The sequence below is a fragment of the Dasypus novemcinctus genome, chromosome 13 (assembly GCF_030445035.2).
Source record: "Dasypus novemcinctus isolate mDasNov1 chromosome 13, mDasNov1.1.hap2, whole genome shotgun sequence".
NCBI lineage: Eukaryota > Metazoa > Chordata > Mammalia > Cingulata > Dasypodidae > Dasypus > Dasypus novemcinctus.
In genome coordinates this window covers 99,952,184-99,971,402 of record NC_080685.1, presented here as the reverse complement: position 1 = coordinate 99,971,402, position 19,219 = coordinate 99,952,184, and the positions used below count along the sequence as shown (strand labels likewise).

The 19,219-nt window shown below is 40.3% G+C and overlaps 1 long non-coding RNA gene across 1 annotated transcript in view; it reads left to right on the top strand.

Moving 5' to 3' along the window:
• Nucleotides 1–19,219, top strand: part of LOC105747345 (uncharacterized) — a 185,092-nt gene that overhangs the window by 138,141 nt on the left and 27,732 nt on the right. The gene's annotated exons all lie outside the window — the stretch shown is intronic.

Here is a 19,219-nt window from a genome sequence, read left to right as displayed (position 1 = left end):
TTTTTTGGAAGAGTTTGGGAAAGATTGGTATTAAATCTTCTTTGAATGCTTGATAGAACTCACCAGTGAAACCCTCCATTCCTGGGCTTTTCATTTTAGGAAGTTGTATGATGACTGTTTCAGTCTCTTTACTTGTGACTGGTTCTTCTAGGGTCATGTAGGTTGTTTGTATCTTCCCAGGAATTTTTCCATTTCATCTACATTATCTAGTTTGTTGGTGCACAGTTGTTCATAGCATCCTCTTATGATCTCTTTTATTTCTGTGGGGTCAGTAGTAATGTCCCTGTTTTCATTTTTTGTTTTATTTATTTGCATCTTCTCTCTCTTTTTTCTCTGTCAGTCTAGTTAAGGGTTTTTTGTTTTTTTTTTTAAATTTTGCTAATCTCAAAGACCAACTTTTGGTTTTGTTAATTAATTCTCTCTGCTTTTTTGTTGTTGTTGTGCTCGATTTCATTTATTTCTGCTCTGATCTTTATTTAATTTCTTTTGCTTGCTTTGGGAATAATCATACTAAAATCTTTAGGTTTCATCTATTTTTACACTATTTTTACAGTTTTAGATATTTTTACTGATATAATCTTCATTTCTTGACTCTCTTCCAAGTCTCTTTCTCCTATCTTTTCTTTTCAGGCTGTAGCACTCCCTTTAGTATTTCCTGCAAAGCCAGTCTCCTGGTTACAAATTCTCTCAGTTTCTGTTTATCTGGGAATACTCTAAACTTGCCCTCATTTTTGAAAGATAGTCTTACTGGATATAAGAGTCTTGGCTCTCAGTTTTTCTCTTGCAGTATCTTGAATCCAGCCTTCTTGCCACCGTGATTTCTGAAGAGCAATCAGCACTAAATCTTATTGGGTGTCCCTTATAGGTATGCATAGCTTACCTTTTCTCTTGCTGCTCTCAAAATTGTCTCTTTGTCTTTGGCATTTGACATTCTTATTATTATGTGTCTCAGAGTAGGTATGTTTGGATTTATTCAGATGGATTATGTTATGCTTCTTGGTCATTGATATCTATGTCCTTCAATAGGTTTGGGAAATTTTCTACCATTATTTCTTCAAATATTCTTTCTGCCCCTTTTCCTTTCTCTTTTCCTTCTGGGACACCCATGACACAAATGTTTGCACATCTCTTGCAATCATTAGTTCCCTGAGACCCTGTACAATTTTTTCCATTCTTTTTAAAAATCTGTTCTTTTGCATGTTCACTTTCAGAGGCCATAGTTTCAAGCTCACTGATCTTTTCTTCTGCCTTCTCAAATCTACTGTTATATGCCTCCAGTACCTTTTTAATTTCATTTATTGTATCTTTAATTCCTATAAGAGCTGCTATATTTCTATGTATGCTTTCAAATTCTTCTTTGTGTTTACCCAATGTCTTCTTAATATCCTTAATTTCTTGATTCATCACAATGAATTTATTAAGAAGATTTGTTTGAACATCTATGATTTATTGTCTTTACTCTTTTATGTTATCTGGAGGCTTATCTTGTTCCCTTAACTTAACCATATCTGCCTGTTTCTTGTTATAAATTGTAATTTTTTTTTTGGTGTCTTTGCATCTGGCTTACTAGATGTATTTATTCTGGATTGTTTCTTTTTTTAGTTTAGGGCATTCTTATGCTTTCTCCTTTGCTGGTTGTGTAGTAGGAGTTGAGGATGTAGTTGGTGCTGTAAGTTGTGGAGACTGAAGTTGCCTGCTTTGTCCCAGAACCGTGAAGTTTCTCCCACTTTTCTTCTCTGCCAGGGGTAGAGACAGAGCCACAGCCACATGTAGTAATCCAAGTCATGCAGGCCAAGACCATCCACAGTTTCCCAGAGACTTCATGCCCCTTCCTTCCCTGTCTGGGCAGGGATGGAATTGCAGGTGTGGCCATGTATGTCAAAACTGACTGCAGTTAACCAGGTAGAATAACAGGGCTCTAGCCTCCCTTCTCCCCTGCAAGGGTTGGGGATAGACTGTGCCAAACAATCTAATCCATGTGGGCCAAAGTGCCTCCATTGTCCCTGAGAAACTATGGGAGTACTGTCCCTTCTGCCTTTTAGGGGTGAGGATGGAACAACAGGTGCCCAACAAACTAGTCTGTGCAGGCTGAAACCACCTGCAGTTGTCCAGAGAGGCTGAGGAAACACAAAACGCTTCCTATCCTATTGGGGGCAGAGATGGAGCTACAGGTATCTGAATATCCAGTCTGTGTGGACTGAAGGTGAGTTCGGTTGCCCCCTTTTATCCTATGGGGGTAGGGTGGGGATGGAATGTGTTCAACAATCTAGTCCATGTGGGCTGAAAGCACTTGCATTGCCCAGAGAGCCCAAGGAAACACAGCTCCACTCCTATCAGATTCACTATTCGGAGATGATGGGCCTGGAGTCCCAGGTGTCTGACCATCCAGTCTGTGCCAGCCAAAAATGCCTGTAGTTGCTCAGAGAAGCTGGTGCTGGTCCCCCTATCTTCCTTCTGCTGGAGGTAGGGCTGGGGCCTAGGCTAGGCCTGCAATCCTACCTGGGTGGAAAGAAGCCCATTCCTACTATCACTCTGATTTTCATTCAGCTCTGCTTCCCCTCATGCCAGGAGCAGAGTTAATATGGTGGCTACCAGCCTCTTTCCAACTTTGACAGGTTCAAAGTTAGCTTTTCTTAGGATTATATTTTAGCCAGCTGAATTTATTAATCAGTAGCTGAAGCCTATGCCCAACCATCTGCCCCTGTTTTTGGGAAATTGAGTTTCCAACTCCAGCCATGGAATAGCTCCTAAGGCGATTTGTACCACCAGTGGAGGATGAGCTTTGGCCTCCGTGAGTACTCAAGAATCTTCACAGCAGATGGTCCTTCTTCCATTCTTTTGAAGATGTTGCAGTATGACTTTTCTGGTTTCTCCAAAGCTGCTTTAGATAGTTTTGGGTGATTATTAACTGCCCTGTAGGACGAGCTGCCTCTTGGAGCTCCTAACTCTGCTGCCATCTTTCCTCTTCCCTTCTGCAGCTTTTTAATCCTCCATTTATAAAGTACTCAAGTAAGATGATTAAGACCCACCCTGGATCACGCAATCTAATCAAGCCCTCAACTGAAGTAATATAATCAAAAGGTTCCACCTACAATAGCTTTACATGCACAGGAATGGATTAACTTTAAGATCAGTATTTTCTGGGGTCCACAAAAGCTTCAAACTCCCATGCCCTCCCAGAAGAAAAAGGGCACCTGAGTCTAAATTAAGCATGTTGCCATACTTACATTTGTTTGCTCCATTTGCCCTTAGTTGGTATGTAAATCCATATAAGCTGGGAAGAGGGAGTGGCGCAGATGGTAGACTTTCCTTACAACCTCTCCTGTCCCACTAGAAATACAGAGGAGTTGTTCAAGGTTGAGCCTTTGGGTTGCTAAGTTTTTACTCTCTGGAAACAAGACTCAGCTCATTCTAACCTCCTAGATCCTAGAATGGTACTAAAGGGGACTAGAATCAGCAGATATCATTCATTTTATGAGATTCCTCTCAAAATTGTCAATAAGTAGTTACTAAATATGACTGCAAGTCAACGCAATGCCAAAAAACTTTGAATTAAAAGTCATTTCTGCAAAATGTTAAAATATTTATAAAATTAGTGTAGAAAATAACCAAGGGGCTGACTGGTTATTCCACTTTAATTTTTAAATGCAGATATATGATGTTTATCATGTAAATAGTTATTGAGTTCTAGAACTTAGATCTGTATGTCTTAAACATCACAGACTCTTAAATCAAGAAACAAAGGACTGTAACAACAAATTGAGGAAGACTCCCCCTGGAGTCCTGTTTAACTCTGCCTCTACAGGCAAGTCTTTAATCCCTTCTTCCCTCCTTCTAAAAATAGGAAGCAAAAGGAACCTGGCCCACCTTGGGGCTTCAAATAAAGGTGGGAAAATAACTTTTGTAGTTGTCCATGGTTAATTAGGTGGGAATGTCTGTTTCCCACCTGTCCCCAATATTGGACACAGTCACCCAGCTCCCTATGTGGAACATCTGCATTTTGCTAAGGTCCTGATTCTTTCTAATACTGAAAGACCACAAATTCAAATGCTGAAAACCTGGGTCTATTCACAGACCCTAGGCAGAGAGGCCTCCAAAGTTTCTTAGCATCTTCGTGAGGCTGGTATCTGTTTAAATTGAAGATTGGACATTCAGCAGAAGTTTATTTCTTAGTACTGCACAAGTCATTTATAGTCACTGAGGCAAAAAATTTCATGTGCCAGAATGCCCCGTGAAGGCTCTTGGAGCAGTATGATGACTTAGTCAAGGTCTCTCAGGAGTATGATCTAGGAACCTGGTTCACATTCACCTCCTTTTCTTTGACACCTCAACAAATTTTTCTATCATTCTCTGATTTCTGCCCTGGTGAGTTTAAGCTATTCTGCCTGCTAAGTTTTATTATATTCCAGATGATCCAGCTGCCCTAACTTATTTTTATTGCTTGACAACCCTACTCTCTCATCAGGCTGGTCTCCTATTTGTCTAATACCCCTCTCCCTCCTTCAAACCTTCACTCATGCTGTTCCTCTTGTCAGATATACCCTTTCTCTAGCCCTATCCAATTTCCACCCTTCCTTTAAGTTCCAGATAAGATCCCATTCTCTTTGTGAAGACTTCTTCAACTTTATCCAGCTATTCATATATCTCCTTCCTGCAATCCTATGGTATCTAGAGTTGCATCAATGCAATTTGATACAAAAGTACCTACTGCTTAATAATACCTGCCCAGTGCTCAGTGTGCATTAACTGTTTTTGTCCTAATAGCAAGGACTCCTTAAGGAGTCCTTAAGTCATTGTATAATTTTGGTGGGAACTCAGCTAGTTCTTGGTGAACATTGGATGATGGAGCTATTAGGGACTGGTGCTCTCTGTCTCTGAAGACAAAACCATCTTAGCTAGTTGTACTACCACACACATACCCAGGGGACTGAGGAAATACCGAAATCCACACTTATTACACCCTCTACCCAATCCAGAAAATGTTGACCATTGAAAACTTTGATCAACATTCTTAAAAGACCATGAATTGTTAGTTGTCCCATCAAATTGTTTCAATTTAAACATTTTGACCACCTGCTTTTCACAGTGATCTGACCATGCTGTCAATATGCTTTACTTCTGGAGACCATAAAGCCCTGATTTTTTCTCAGCTTCTGCCTCATGTCAAGTGACTTAACCCCCATCTGTAGGCCTTGCTGAATAATCTGGTCCCTGCCTGCTCTACTATATGGATGAGTTAGTTCTGTAACTTCATCCTCCTTGGGTTACTGTGGACTCATATCTAACTAGACTGTGTCTTGGGATATGACAGGAGTAACTGGCACCAAAATGCAGATGGATTCAGCGTGAGGCACATTGATTACTTGACTAACAAGACCTGAAATGGAAGAGAAAGCAGGGTGGGGGGAAACCTGTGTCTGAAAGCAAGACTGGTCTCATGAAGATGTGAAAGGGAATGTGACAAACCAGGAGAGATTCAGATGGGTCTAAATTGAAGCTAGGTGGCAAGGTTTGTCTAGCAGCTTGGTATTGTTTATGAATTCCAAAAATAGATATTGGATTATGTTTGTAAACTGGTCTGTTCCTGTGGGCATATTAGATTGTATTGGATTCAGAGGTTTCACTTTTACTTGATTAAATTATGATTAAGGCTTTGATTCAGTCATGTCAATAGGACATTGAGCTCCCCCTGCCCCCCCCCCACAGAGCAAATGACACAGCAGAGGAGAAAGTTGGAGTTTTGATGCTGGAGCCCCAGAAAGTAAACACACAGAGAAGCAGATACATGAGGAAAGAGAGAAGGCTCCGTTAGACATGGCAGAGGCCCTGGGAAGAGAATGAACCTGATAGTCTACAATTGACCTTGTGAAGAGAGCAGAGCAGCTGAGTCCAGAAAGAAATGAGCCCTGGGGAGAGAGACAAGCCTTAGACTAACCTACAGCTGAGAAAGGAAGGAGTTAGGCCCACAGAGCCTTAAGGGGATAGAGGAGGGCCGAACCCTTGCAGATGTCAGCAGCCATCATGCTCCAACACGTGGCAACAGACTTTGGTGAGGAAAGTAACTTACGATTTATGGCCTTGTGACTGTAAGCTTCTACCCCAAATAAATACCCTTTATAAATGCCAGTAGATTTCTGATACTTTGTATCAGCACCCCTTTGGCTGACTAATACAGAATTGTATCAGGAATACAGATGGCAAGAGATACCTAATGTTATATGGAGAGATGGTTTAGAGGGGCTGGAGAGGGCTGGGCAAGAATAGTGTCAAGTCTCCACTCAGAGGGGCTTAGGTTGAAGGAAAACTGAAGCATATAAAGCCAGTTATGCAGTCAGGGTCAGGGGCTTACTGAGCATTTATGTTCCCAGGCCACTTACCAAGACTTTAGATCCCTGATCTCTGCTATCTGAATGGCTGAGTGAGAATGCTGAAATATTTTCTTCCTGGTGAGGCAATAAGGGTAAGTTGTGGAAACAAACAGCCCCAAAGTCTCAGTAGCTTAAAACAACAAATGTTGATTTCTTGTTTACTCTGGCATTTAGAGGTGATGGAGTATGGTGGAGGGCAACTCTTCTCCACAAAGATATCAGTCAGGATTCCAGGCTGATAAGGCTCTACCACTTCTGATGCTGACATCTCAACAGGAGGCTTCAGGTTCACCTTTGGGTTTGTTGCCACAGGGGCTGAGTCTAGAGAGTTGCATGTAAGCAGTTAAATGTATTAGACACTTCTGCTCACATTTCATTGGCCCAAATTACTCACATGGGCACACCTAACTTCAAAGGATGGGGATGTGTAATTCTTGTACCTGGAAGTAAAGAATGGAATATTGGGCACTAGTAATGTCTATCAAATTTAGTCTGGTTTGATTAATGAACCTGGGCTTTGCCCTGGCTGTAAATTGTGTTTATGTTGTGTAAATGTTTATTATGCAAACATGATGGTGGTGGTTGGAGGTTGGTAACAGCATTATTGGCTCATGATGGGAAAAGTAGAGGGAAAGAAAGGGTTAGCAGCTAAATATATAGGGTCAACAGATCTCCTGTACAGTATAATGAGTTATGAAATATAGCCACAGTCTGAGTCCAGAACTGGGCATATATCTTCTCATTCATTAATGAGTAGGGCTACCCTTAGTATATGAGGGCAATATAAAGCTAAACCCTTGCCATTGGAATTTGCCTTTTTTTTTCCAGTAGAAAAGATGCTTCTACAATGGACTGTTTATACTCCATCTCTCACTGTCCCCATTAGGTAAATTATACCGTGCGGGAGCTGATTGGCTCTGGCTAGGGTTGTTGTCCAAGGCTATAGAAAAGCCACGTAACTGGTCTGGGAATTGAGCCATCATGTTTGAGTTTATTAGCATCATGTCCCTTGACTAAGGGTCACATCTCCAGGAGCTTCAGTTTCTTAAGTAACTTCAGTTTTTTAAAAAAGGAATAAAACTAATTAAATGGAATTTGACTTATGTTAGAAAAGACATTCCTAAATAAACAATTATATATACATATATACTCATACAACCCATGGAAACAAATCATATAAATTTGCTACTTTTCAGAACAAGGAAGTTGAACTTATGTTTAAGAACCGCTTTGAACCTCTATACTGTCATAGAGTAATAAGAATCATTCCAATTGTTAAATCCACTGGGGAAGTGTGTCTGCCTCAGATCCCTCAGTGGACTCTCCAAAGATGTATTCTGTTCATGGGCAGAGTGTCAAGTATCAGGGCTTGAAGGGTTTCAAAGAGTGGGCTTGGGAGGGTCTCAAAGAATGGGCTAGGGAAGCGGTTCACAACTGCAGAAGATTCAGGTTGGTTCAGACCCAGGAGTCATTGTGAGAAGGTATACTCCAGCACACTCCAGCTTATCAGTCTCAGAATGGGACTCCTGGAGCCTTTATTGCATTTGGGATGGGAAACCACATTAACAGCAATTGTTGTTAGATTGACTCATGCAAGAAAGGAACATTCTTAGAAATCACTTGTGGATGTTCATACTGTGAAGACTTGACTGGAGAAACATTCTCTTCTAAACAAACCAGCAGTTGTAGGCTTTTCTTGGCTCCAGGTGAAGGGGTGACTTCCGTCGTTGATTCAGTGTGCATAATTGGGCTGTCTGTCAGCTGAGGTGGTGAGAAAACAGTGCTAATGAGATCAGGAGTTCAATGCCCACGTGGGCCAGTTAGCATTCTTTTGTTCTTTGGCCAAAAGTCCATGTCCTCTAACTGTGTCTGGGCACTATGATGACAACGAGGGAATGCCTAATCCCATTCTTCCTATGAGAGAAAACAACTCTAAGTAGCTGACCTTTTGTCAGCAAAGCCATCTTCAGGGATGAAGGACTGCCCATTATGAAGGCGTGAGGAACACGAAAGGTGTAGCTCCCCAATGGGTGTAAGAAGACTGAAGCTGCAGGTTTCATGGTTACGGCTAGATCATCAGCTTGGTCATTTATGCTAATGAGAAGATGGCAGTAGCAAAGATAATTATTATCCATGGCCAATTTTCAATTTCTTATTAGTCAACATTTCAACTTTTTCTAGACATTTGTGTATAGAACAAAGTGGATTAGTGTGGGTTTCACCTCCTCTTTTTTTTCTCGGTCACTATCTAATTGGAAGTTCTAATGACCAATCAAGTGCACATAGATCGCTAAAAAGAGAAACCTGGGTTTTCTCACAAGTAGGACCTCAGCCCAGTTAGAGCTGACTTTGATATAATCATAATTCACATTTCCCTCATGTTGTGCACTATTTCCTCAGAATTACTATCTCTTCTGTAATGCTATAAGGCAACATGAATCAGAGTAGGCACTAACCTAACAGACAGAAAGTGATGGGTTTCTATGTCAGGCAGACTCCGTAGCTTTGTGCATGTGTGAAAAGCTCCTTCACTGCTTTGAGCCTCAGTTTCCTTGCTTGTAAATGGGATTATTAATGTTTACCTCACAAGACTATTAGAACAATTATAGGAAGAATATGAAGTCTAGCAGGCCTCAGGTGGTACCAGGCATATGCTAAGTGCTTTCATTAATCATTAGAATTCTTATTATCAATATTGTATGCATTTCTTTTATTCATTTGGTAAATATCCCCACCATTTGTTGCAAAGCCAAACATGTAGAACATCTATTACTATCACCCTGTTAGCAGATGCTGCTGTTGGGCTGATAACAGTAATAGACAGTCCCTAGCATGTTGACATCTTCTGATGTCAAGGACCTGCATCTTTCTTCTTCCTTGCCTGATTTTTTTCCAAAGGGACTTGCAAAACTTAGAAGCACAGGGAGTTTATGCTTCCTCCGGGCAACCCCTCAGCCAAATGGAAAGCGGGAGGCAATAGATACATGCCTCAACTTTCTTTCCTTCAAGTGCAGTGATTTTGAGATACATTTCAGACTGTTTCTCAGAGGATCTTCAGGGAGATTAAGCCCAAGTTATCCACAGAAAAAACCCCCACACTAATGCACCTTTATGAGCTTTTCTCATGTCCCTGTCTCACTTCCTGCATTTCTTCATGTGTGATTCTTGGGATCACCTTACAAAGAAATTCCTAGTACCCAATTTAGTATTTCAGGAGCTTCTATTTGGAAAACCCAAATAAAAATTCCTACTTCGTGGGGCTTTTAGTATTTTAATTTAGATATAGTAAAATTGTCTTTTTTTTTTTTTTTTGGTGTATAGTTCTGTGTGTACTACCAGTGTATACATTCATATGACCACTACCTCAATCAGGATCCAGAACTGTCCCCCCATCCCCCCAAGTTACTTCGTGCTGCTCCTTTATAGTCAAATTGTCTCCCTCCACCTCTAACCCATGGTAACCACTGAGCTGCTCTCCATCTCTTTGAGGTTTGCCTTTTTCAGATGCCATACAGCATGTAATCTTGTGTGATCTTTTCAGACTGGCTTCTCTCCCTCAGTATCATGCCTTCGAGTTCCATGTTGTTGCTTGTATAACTAGTTCATTCCTTTCCATGGTTGAGCTGTATTTCAATGAATGGATGTATGCCTTTGTTTATCAGTTCACTTGTTGAAGGGCGTTTGGATTGTTCCCAGTTCTTGGAGATTATGAATAATGTTGCTCTAAATAATCAAGTACAGGTTTTTGGACAAACATAAATTTTCATTTCCCTAGGGTAAACTCCTAGGAGTGGGATTTCTCTATCATACGATAAGTGTATATTTAACTATGTAAGAAACTGCGAACCTTTTCCAGAGTGTCTGTACAATTGTGTGTTCCCACCAGCAAGGTATGAGAGTTCCAGTTGTTCTACATGCTTGCTAGCACTTGGTACTGTCATCATCATCATTATATGAATATTTTAACTTTAGCCATTCTATTAGGGGTGTAGCAGTATTTTCTTGTGATTTTAATTTGCATTTCCCTGAGGGCTAATGATGTTGAACATTTTTTTCATGTGTTTATTTACCATCATATATCTTCTTTGGTGAAGTGTTTGTTCAAATAATTTGCTCATTTACTGAACTGGGTGATTAGTTCCTTACTGTTGAGCGTTCGGAGAATTTTATATAAGTTTTGCAAATATTTCCCCCCAGTCTATAACTTGTCTTTTCATCTTTATAAGGATTAATGAATTTACGTACTAGGGTCTTTGAAAACTAAATTCATATACTAAATACACGTGAATTAGTGAAGACAATACAGAGAAAAGATTGACTTGGGCCTCAGACAAACCTTTGAATCCTGGTTCAGGCACCCACTGTTTTGCCACTGATGATCCTCAGTTAGTTTCCTCTTCTGTAAAGTATGGATAATAATAGTACCTCCTTCATAGGGCTGCTGTGAGGATTGAATGAGAAAAGATATGTCAACGGCTTAGCCCAGTGCCAAAACGTTGTAGGTGTTCAATAAATTTTAAGATTACATCCATATTATAATATTCTCTTTAATTTCCAAGCCCCTACTTCAGCTGCTCCTTTTGCTTGAATCATCCTTCTGCTGCATGCCATACCCTTCTACCCTGCCCTGTACACCTCATGCCTGGCCCCATCATTTCTTAGCTGCCTAGATAATTCCTGTTCAGGAAACTGCCTGACACCTCCAGTCTGGACCACGTGCCCTGCTCAGTACTCCCGTAATCCCCTTTTACGACCTCCCATCACTCTGTATTTTAAGCACAGTAAGCTGTGAGCAACTTGAGGGCAGGGGCACTGTCTACATCATCTAACACAATGCCAGGTCATTTCTGATGAATGAATGAAGAGATGAACAAATGCCTTCATGTCAGCCTTTGTCTGGGGTCTCCAATATTTTGCAAATTGCCAAATCCAGTCCCTTTAAGGAATTCTTGTAAACCTCAGATGGATGTCTTTGACTTACAGCAGGACTCTGCATTCAATCAGCCAAACACAAACCCACACTGCATCTTTGACAAGTTGGATGCCGAGGGAAGAAACTTGAATGCTTTGCCTCTATTTATTTTACCACATGCCATAAAAATTAAAAATACATTGTACCACAAGTGCAGTATTTAGTGTCTCACTTTAATTACATTCAAGTGTGTTGCTAAATAGTCTTGAGAAAACCTTAATGACCAGCTGTTCTACCCTTTTCCCATATGTCAGAAATGGTTTCGGAAATCACATTCTGGGACAGTAAGGTTGTATAATTAGACAGTGTATAGTTAACACTTCTAGATTTCCCCCTTAAAGTGTGGACCCTTTACACTAACATATTGTGTGATTCTGCCAGTTTGGCGCAATACAATTAAATGACGTGCCAAACAACAAGCGAGCTATGCAAACTCCATCAGACGTGTTATGATTGCATCATTATCTCCTCATATCTTTTTCATCATTAGGACGGTATGCTTTTGTGTGTGTGCGCTATGCAATATTCAGCACGCATGGCTGACAAATAAACTTAGTAAAGAGGGCTGTAAATTTTTAATATTCCCTTCATCATGCCATTTATCTCATTAGAATTAGATGTGAGGGTGGCTGTTGCATCTTTTTCAAACAAAGAGCTATCACGCAGATACACAGCAACCATTTAAGGAGAAAAAACAAAACTAAAATCCCCATGGTGGTAACAGGAGCCAATATTTTACACTGCTTCTGGTGGCGGAAATGGGGATTTTATCCACCCCCAAACTGGATTTGGGAGATGAAAGAAGTTGAATGTAGACAAACAATTGATTATTGTGAAAAGAAGACATTGGTTGCTGCAGTTGTTTGACTCTGTCTGCGCCTAATGAGTTGTTTTGAAAACATAGTGTTTTGTTTGATTGAATTTGGGTAATTCTTTGATTTGTAAGTATAGACAGAGATGGAATGCGAAATAGAAAATAAAGAGATGGGAAAATTCTATCGACTAGATAATATTCCCCCCAAAAGATACTGTCTTTAACATTGTCCCAAATTGCAAGTCAAAATTGTAATTCTGATTTCTAATCCAGAATTGCCCATCTAAGTATATTGACTAAGTCATGACTGGAGGTTTCTCACATCCTAAAGCACCAAATTCCCTTGTGAAAAAGGCTGAGAGAGAGTTTTGCTATTCTGATATGACAGATGAACATTTTTTTCTTCTAAGCTTGAATTTCCAGTGACTTATTTAGATGTGAGCACTGGCAGTTAGTTGTAATCATGTTTTAAATCTTGCTTTGTATCCTTAGTTATAATGTTGTTCAATTAATATTCAGAATAATGGAAATGATGTGCGGTTTTGAAAAATACTTGAATACAGTCCAATGCTTTGGGAAACTGACTCTCACGAGGATTAATCAGCATTTAAAACTTGCATTAATAAAACTCAGATCTTCCACCATGCAACATGCATAATACTTTTCTTTTTAAAACATTTTAGTTTAGTTATATGACATTCTTTGTCCTGATTTTTAAAGGAATTTTAAAGGGAGTTCCTTCAGTTCATTTCTGCCTTGAACCTTGTGCATAATTGGACACTTGCAATTTAAAATTTAAAAAATACAAGAATGCTCTGTTGCATGGTGCTCTTAGCTGTGGTTCCATTATTAAAAGATAAGGGCAATAATGGGCGACCATGTAATTCTTAACATTTCAGATTTTTCCCTAGATTATACCTAGAGGTTTTTTTTATTCCTTTCTTCAGCTTCTCTGAGGCTAAACTATCCAAACCCACCCTATAAAGAAAAAGAGCTAAACACTATGTCTAAATAAGGAAAAGTGCTCAATGGCAATGCAGTCTTTTGCTGTTAATGGTAATATCAAATGATTTTTATAATGAGTGTTCTCTTTTTATTTGTTTTGAATAAGACACAGGTTTTTATATATAAACAAGGATTTGGGTCCTAAATTTAAAATAAAATTACTGGGAAATAGTGGACTAAATATTCTAATTGGTGTATAGCTAAGCGGGAATGAAATAAATTTTAGAAAGATAATTGTGAACAGGACAGAAAAAATATAGCTGTTTTATACTAAACGAGTATATGATCAAAAAAAAAAAATCAGGAGAGTGTACTTCTGTCCGTTTTCTCTGTCCTTAGTCTGGTTTTCTCCCTAGTGAAGGGCCAGCTGCTTTCCGGCTGCTGATACCTAGTCCAACACTTTTACCATTAGGAGAGAGAAAAGTCTGCTTCGTGGTGATAAAGGTGCTTGGAAGGATGTTTTCTTCCCCTTGCATGATTTCTGAAATGCTTTTCCAAAAAAGGAGTCACAAAATCATTGCCTTAGTTTTCACAGTGAAGCAGTGAACATTGGGGAACAAATTCTTATCACTTTTGGGCCTTAGGATTTTGTAGCTTATGCAGTAAATGGTCATTGATGCTTACTGAAATAACCCGTTTAAAAGTCCTTCTCCTTAACTGCCCATTGCCCCCGCAGTTGTACTGAGGACTGCTCCCCTCCCTGACCCCCATTCAAGAAGAATTAATTGTCCCTGCCGCTATGCTCCCCTACTGTAGCACTTATTACTTATGTTATAGGTATTTTTTTTCTTTCCCCCACACAATAGAGTATTACTCAAGAGTTGGAATACTAGACCCAAAGTTGTTCTTTCATAAATATTTGTTGAAGTGAATTAGCCTTTCAATAAGAAAAGCATTTCAGAATCTTAGAACTGAAAAGAACATCAAAGATTTTATAGTCAAAAGTTCATTTGTTTTCCTTGAACCTATCAAATATAATAATAAATAAATTAAAAGCTTAGGCCTAGGCTTGAAATTTGAGCATTTCTTCAGAGACAATTATTCCTCTTTTTTTTTTATACCTGATCATAAGATACAGAGATATATCTAATAACTGAGAAATATCCATAAGCATTTTTTCTGATCTCTGATAAACAGAGTATAAGCAGACTGATTCCTTGCAGTAGACTCTATCTAGAAAACATTCCTCATCCCCAAAGAGAATGGCACTTAAATTACGGATCTCTGAAAAGGATTTGGTCTGATTCAATGTAAGTATACACAGATTGCATTCAAGTAATGATAAAAATCTAATTTTCTGTGCTATGATGTGGATGGGAAAAACAATATTACTGTCTTGATTGAAAAATGTTTAAAAGGTAAAAGCAACCCCCTTTCCCCTTTCACATCTGTGGTGGTGCCTGCCACCCACCCTCCAAAATGAAGATAATTTACAGACAAATAGATGAAGCTGAGTTGACTATAAAAATCATCTAGAACAGGAGGTGGCAAACTGTAGTTCACAGGCCAAATCCAGCCCACAGCCTATTTTTATAAAGTTTTATTCAAACACAACCACAGCCTTTCTTTCTCTAATTCTTTGTGGCTGCTTTCCAGCTTGAATGGCAGAGTTGAGAAGTTGCAACAGAAACTGTAAAATGGGCAAAGCTGAAAATATTTACTATCTGGGTCTTTCCAGAAGACACTTTCTGACCCGTGACCTAAAAGCTTCATTTTGTTTCATTTATAAAATAATACAGATATCTGACCTTAGACCTATTAATAAATAACTGCAGGGATAAATCCTGGTCATCTGTATTTTTAAGAAGCTCCACATTTGATTCTCATTGCAGACCCCTGGTTTTTATTTTTCAAGAAGTTTGTAAATCATGCCAAACAAATTCTGACAACACAAGTGATGTCCCTCTAAGGGAGGCATCATATTTTACTTCTCTTTGCACCTTTAACACTGAACACAGCTCCTAATATAATTAGATGGTAATAATGGTTTTGCTATGTGAATACGAACGAATGGGCAAGGTGAGATAGATTGCAAATACAGTTCAGAACCCACTAAACAGTGCTAAATTGCCAGTACCCTCTTAGGCCCTGGACGTATGCCCTATTACTTTCTAGTGAGATCCCTCTCTTTCATCTTCAACCTAACATAGAAAAACTCAAATTGCACTTGGGTCTGTGAGTCTGAAATTTGAAAACAGTTTTTCCAAGAGTGTCGACTGATGTATGCCTTAGTCTGCATAAACATAGTCATTCTCATTGCTTGAGACATGCAAAAAAAAAAAAAAAATCAAGTAATCATGAGAAATGGTGCAGATGGTATATTTGGCATCTCCGGGCTTCATAGATCAGAGATGCATTTATTTACATGACTTTGTTTGCATTGTGACCATTTACCAGGGCTCTTGTTCAGATTTAACCTTTTGATGCATTGGGAAGAAGAGAGCCATCTTGCCCTTGGGATGGGATTGAGCGAGCCCCCTGTAGGAGAGATGTTTGCATTTCCTCCTACCTGCAAAATACTCATTTATTTCAGCATTGGAAAACATTTGGTTATGTTATCTCCTGGGTCCAGGAGAGGTGTGGAGTGAGCCAAATTTAAGAGCCATTGCCAAATGCCCTGGTTTGCATTTAGTAGACAGAGCTTGCCAGTGCAACTGGTGCTAACTAGCTATAGATCTGAGCTCTAGTCTCAGAAGAAAAGGATTCCTCTCAGTAATTTCCACCTGGGATCATGTACTTTGCCTTTGGTCATGAGAGGCCTTTGTGCCTGTGAACAAATCTTTACCTGCAGGCACAGTTTATTGACCACTGTGACTGACCTCTTTGTGGCTAAAATTTGCACCAGATGTTCTTAGGTCCCGCAATTGACACTCACCTTAGGTGTCTTGGTGATGCTGAAAATCAGCAAGGTGCCTTGGAAAAGGAATTGGAGAACTTGCTTCTGGGCCTGAAAATAGCACTTGCTGGGGTTGGTCACTATAACTCTCATCTGTAAAACAGGGACAAATTCCTGAAACCCTCTGAGCTATGGTTTCCTCATCTTTCAATTAGTATAATCATAAGATTGGTATGACAAGCTAATCTGCAAAAAGCATCTGGTACATAAAGTGCTCAAAGTTTATTATTATTATTATTATTATTATCGTTATTTTATTATTGTTATTATCATGTTATTATCGTTACTGATATGCATATCTTGCTTAATGCACATGGTAGTTGTGAAAATTAAATGAAATAATTGGAATTAAAGTGCTTTGTGAATATGCAAAACTTAGCAGATGAGAGGAATTATTTAAGAGGGAAAGAAGGGTAATTACTTATAGAGCCTGTCAAAGCTCATTTTGACATGACATTAGCTATTGGCCAAGGGTCCCCAAACTTTTTGATATGAGAAGCTACAGTTCATTTTTCTAAACACTTTTTTAAAAAAGTATTTTTCCCTTTGAAACTTTTATTTATTTATTTCTCTCCCCTGTGCCCCGCCCCGGTTGTCTGTTCTCTGTGTCTATCTGCTTCGTCTTCTTTGTCCGCTTCAGCGTGGCACAGCACTCCTTGGGCTCATCAGCACTGTGCACGGGCCAGCTGCACACGGGTCAAGGAGGCCGGGGGTTTGAACCGCGGACCTCCCATGTGGTAGGCGGACGCCCTAACCACTGGGCCAAGTCCACCGCCATCGATTTTCTAAACACTTGAAAGACCACTAGCCTATCTACGGGTAAGCATGAAGTGCTGATTGGTGATATCCTAGAAGAAGAGGTAGTTGACATGTCGGTGGGGCAGTCACTGAGAGGGTTCCAGGGGATTTCTACCAGAGATGGCTGCAAGCCTCTGAGCCATTTTCCCGAAACATTGTTGAGACAAAGAAATGATTCCCTAGATGGGGACTGTTTGTTTGAAAATTTGTTATCTTAATTTGTCTGCTGGCTAATAATTTCATTCAACAGACATTTATTGCTGTGCACTAGGAGCCATGCTTTTGGGGAAACTGAGAGAGGTTATCTTCCTCTTTGGTGTATCATGGAAAGAAGGAAGGAGTCAAGGCTCCTTAGAGAAGAGGGGGAAGGTGTGACTGTACTGAAGTCCATTCTTTCTTTATACACACTTTGCAATGTTGCTTCATGAGAAAGGATTCTTGTACAGTGTTCTCTACCCAGTGTTCCTTGAGGAGTCTTAAGTTCACTTGGAAGAATTTGCAGACGCTCACAATGATAGTCATATGCAGAACAATGGTGTCACAGAAATTCTATCAGGTGCCCTGCAGAGTCCAGAGGTATGTTGGTGCCCACAGAGCCGTATCTACAGGAGCAATCACATCAGTAAATTGTCAGGGCAACTGACAATAGCTAACTTGTTCCCTCATACCCTCACCTGCCTAGCAAAGCTCTAAGCACATAATAGGTATTCAATAAAAAGTCAAGACCAGTATCATCATCATCATCATCAAAAAAATTTATATACTTACTAAATACCAGGCTGTTAAAAGTGCTTTATATGTGTTGATTAATTTTATCCTCACCCTAACAGAATGAGGTAGTTAACATTATTATAACCATTTTAGCAGTGAAGAAATGGAGCCTTTGGGATGCAAAGTAACTTGTTCAAAGTCACACAGTTAGATGTGGCAGAGCTGGGATATTCCAACCAAAGCAGACTGACTCTGAGCCCAATAAATTGTGTGCTGATACTACAGATTCAATTAAAAAGAATGCCCCATTTAAAAATAAAATAAGACTTTGAATTTAGGAAAATGTCCTCTTGTGGTGTTTCTTTAAATGAATGAATTTTAATTATCGGCTGAATACTTAGATGTTGTATGGGAATAACTTTTGTAAAAATTATGCAAAACAAATCATTTATAGCATATAAAGCAAGCACTTGGTGATTGATCTGAGGCGAAGGAAGGAAAGAAGGAAGGAGGAGGGAGGAAGGAAGGAGGAAAGGAAGGAGTGTGTGTGTATGTGTTTGTGTGTCTGTGTTTTTGCAACAGAGGCGGTAAGGAGAAGAGCGAAAACATCATTGCATGATAAGGTCCCATATTTTCTTTCTTTCTTCTTCCTGCTTATTTAGAGTGCTCTTCTCAGAGAAGTGGCTAACAGTGACCCAACACATCCTATCCTACCTGCCATTTCCTGAGTACCATTTTAGATTCTCCAATGGGGAGGGGTTCACAGAATTACTTTTAAAAATAACCAAAGACCGTGATTACTCTGTGGACGACGCCCCTCGAGGTGCCAAAGGGATCCCTCCAATAGGCAGCTCCCTGACGCCCGACAGAGGGACGGAGTGCCAGTCAGACTCTGTGTCACAGGATCACTTTTCAGCTGTCAGGCCCCTCTCCGCTCCTTGCAGCCCCTGCGCTGGCCTCGCCGGCCACTCTAGGGTAGCGAGGGATGTGGAAAGTCACACCAAGATGAAGAACCCTCCTGATGCAGAGGTTACTCCAGCGCTGCTAGCAAGGCCGGCCACCCAGAGAGCCGGCGAGGGCGTCACCCTGCCAGGTGACGCTGGCGGTGGCCGCGCCTCACAGAGTCGAGAGGCGGAGGAGCTGTACTGTGCGGGGACCAGGTAGCCAGCTCCCCGCAGCACCGCGTAGAGGGATAAGAGGGTCTCCAACATCTAGAAGCCTTGCAAAAGAGATGAGAGGAGAGGTTTCAGCCCGAGAGAAAGAATCATGGCATGCATAGGTCCCTGGAGAAGAGAGGGAAAATGGAAGGCACACAGGGCCAGATGCTAGTCTCGTGAAGAGATTTTTAGCTGTTCCAGTGAAGAGCGAGCTGAGCATTGTAAACAGAAGGAGCACATCTTATCTATTATAAAGGTTCCCAGGCAGTGGCAGGTGCCAAGGTTGGAGAGTTAGACTCCACCTAGAAAATGAACTCTCCTAAAGTAGGAGGAAGTATTATCAACCTCCCCTGAGTAGCAGAAGGAGTAGTGGTGAATGATACATCTCCCTGAGTCTTTTTTGCACTCAATTTCTGCGACTGGGCAATTGACTTAAAGAAATATACATTTGCTGTGTGTTGATATGTCTTTGTCCATTTTGGCTGTCGCACAATTTTG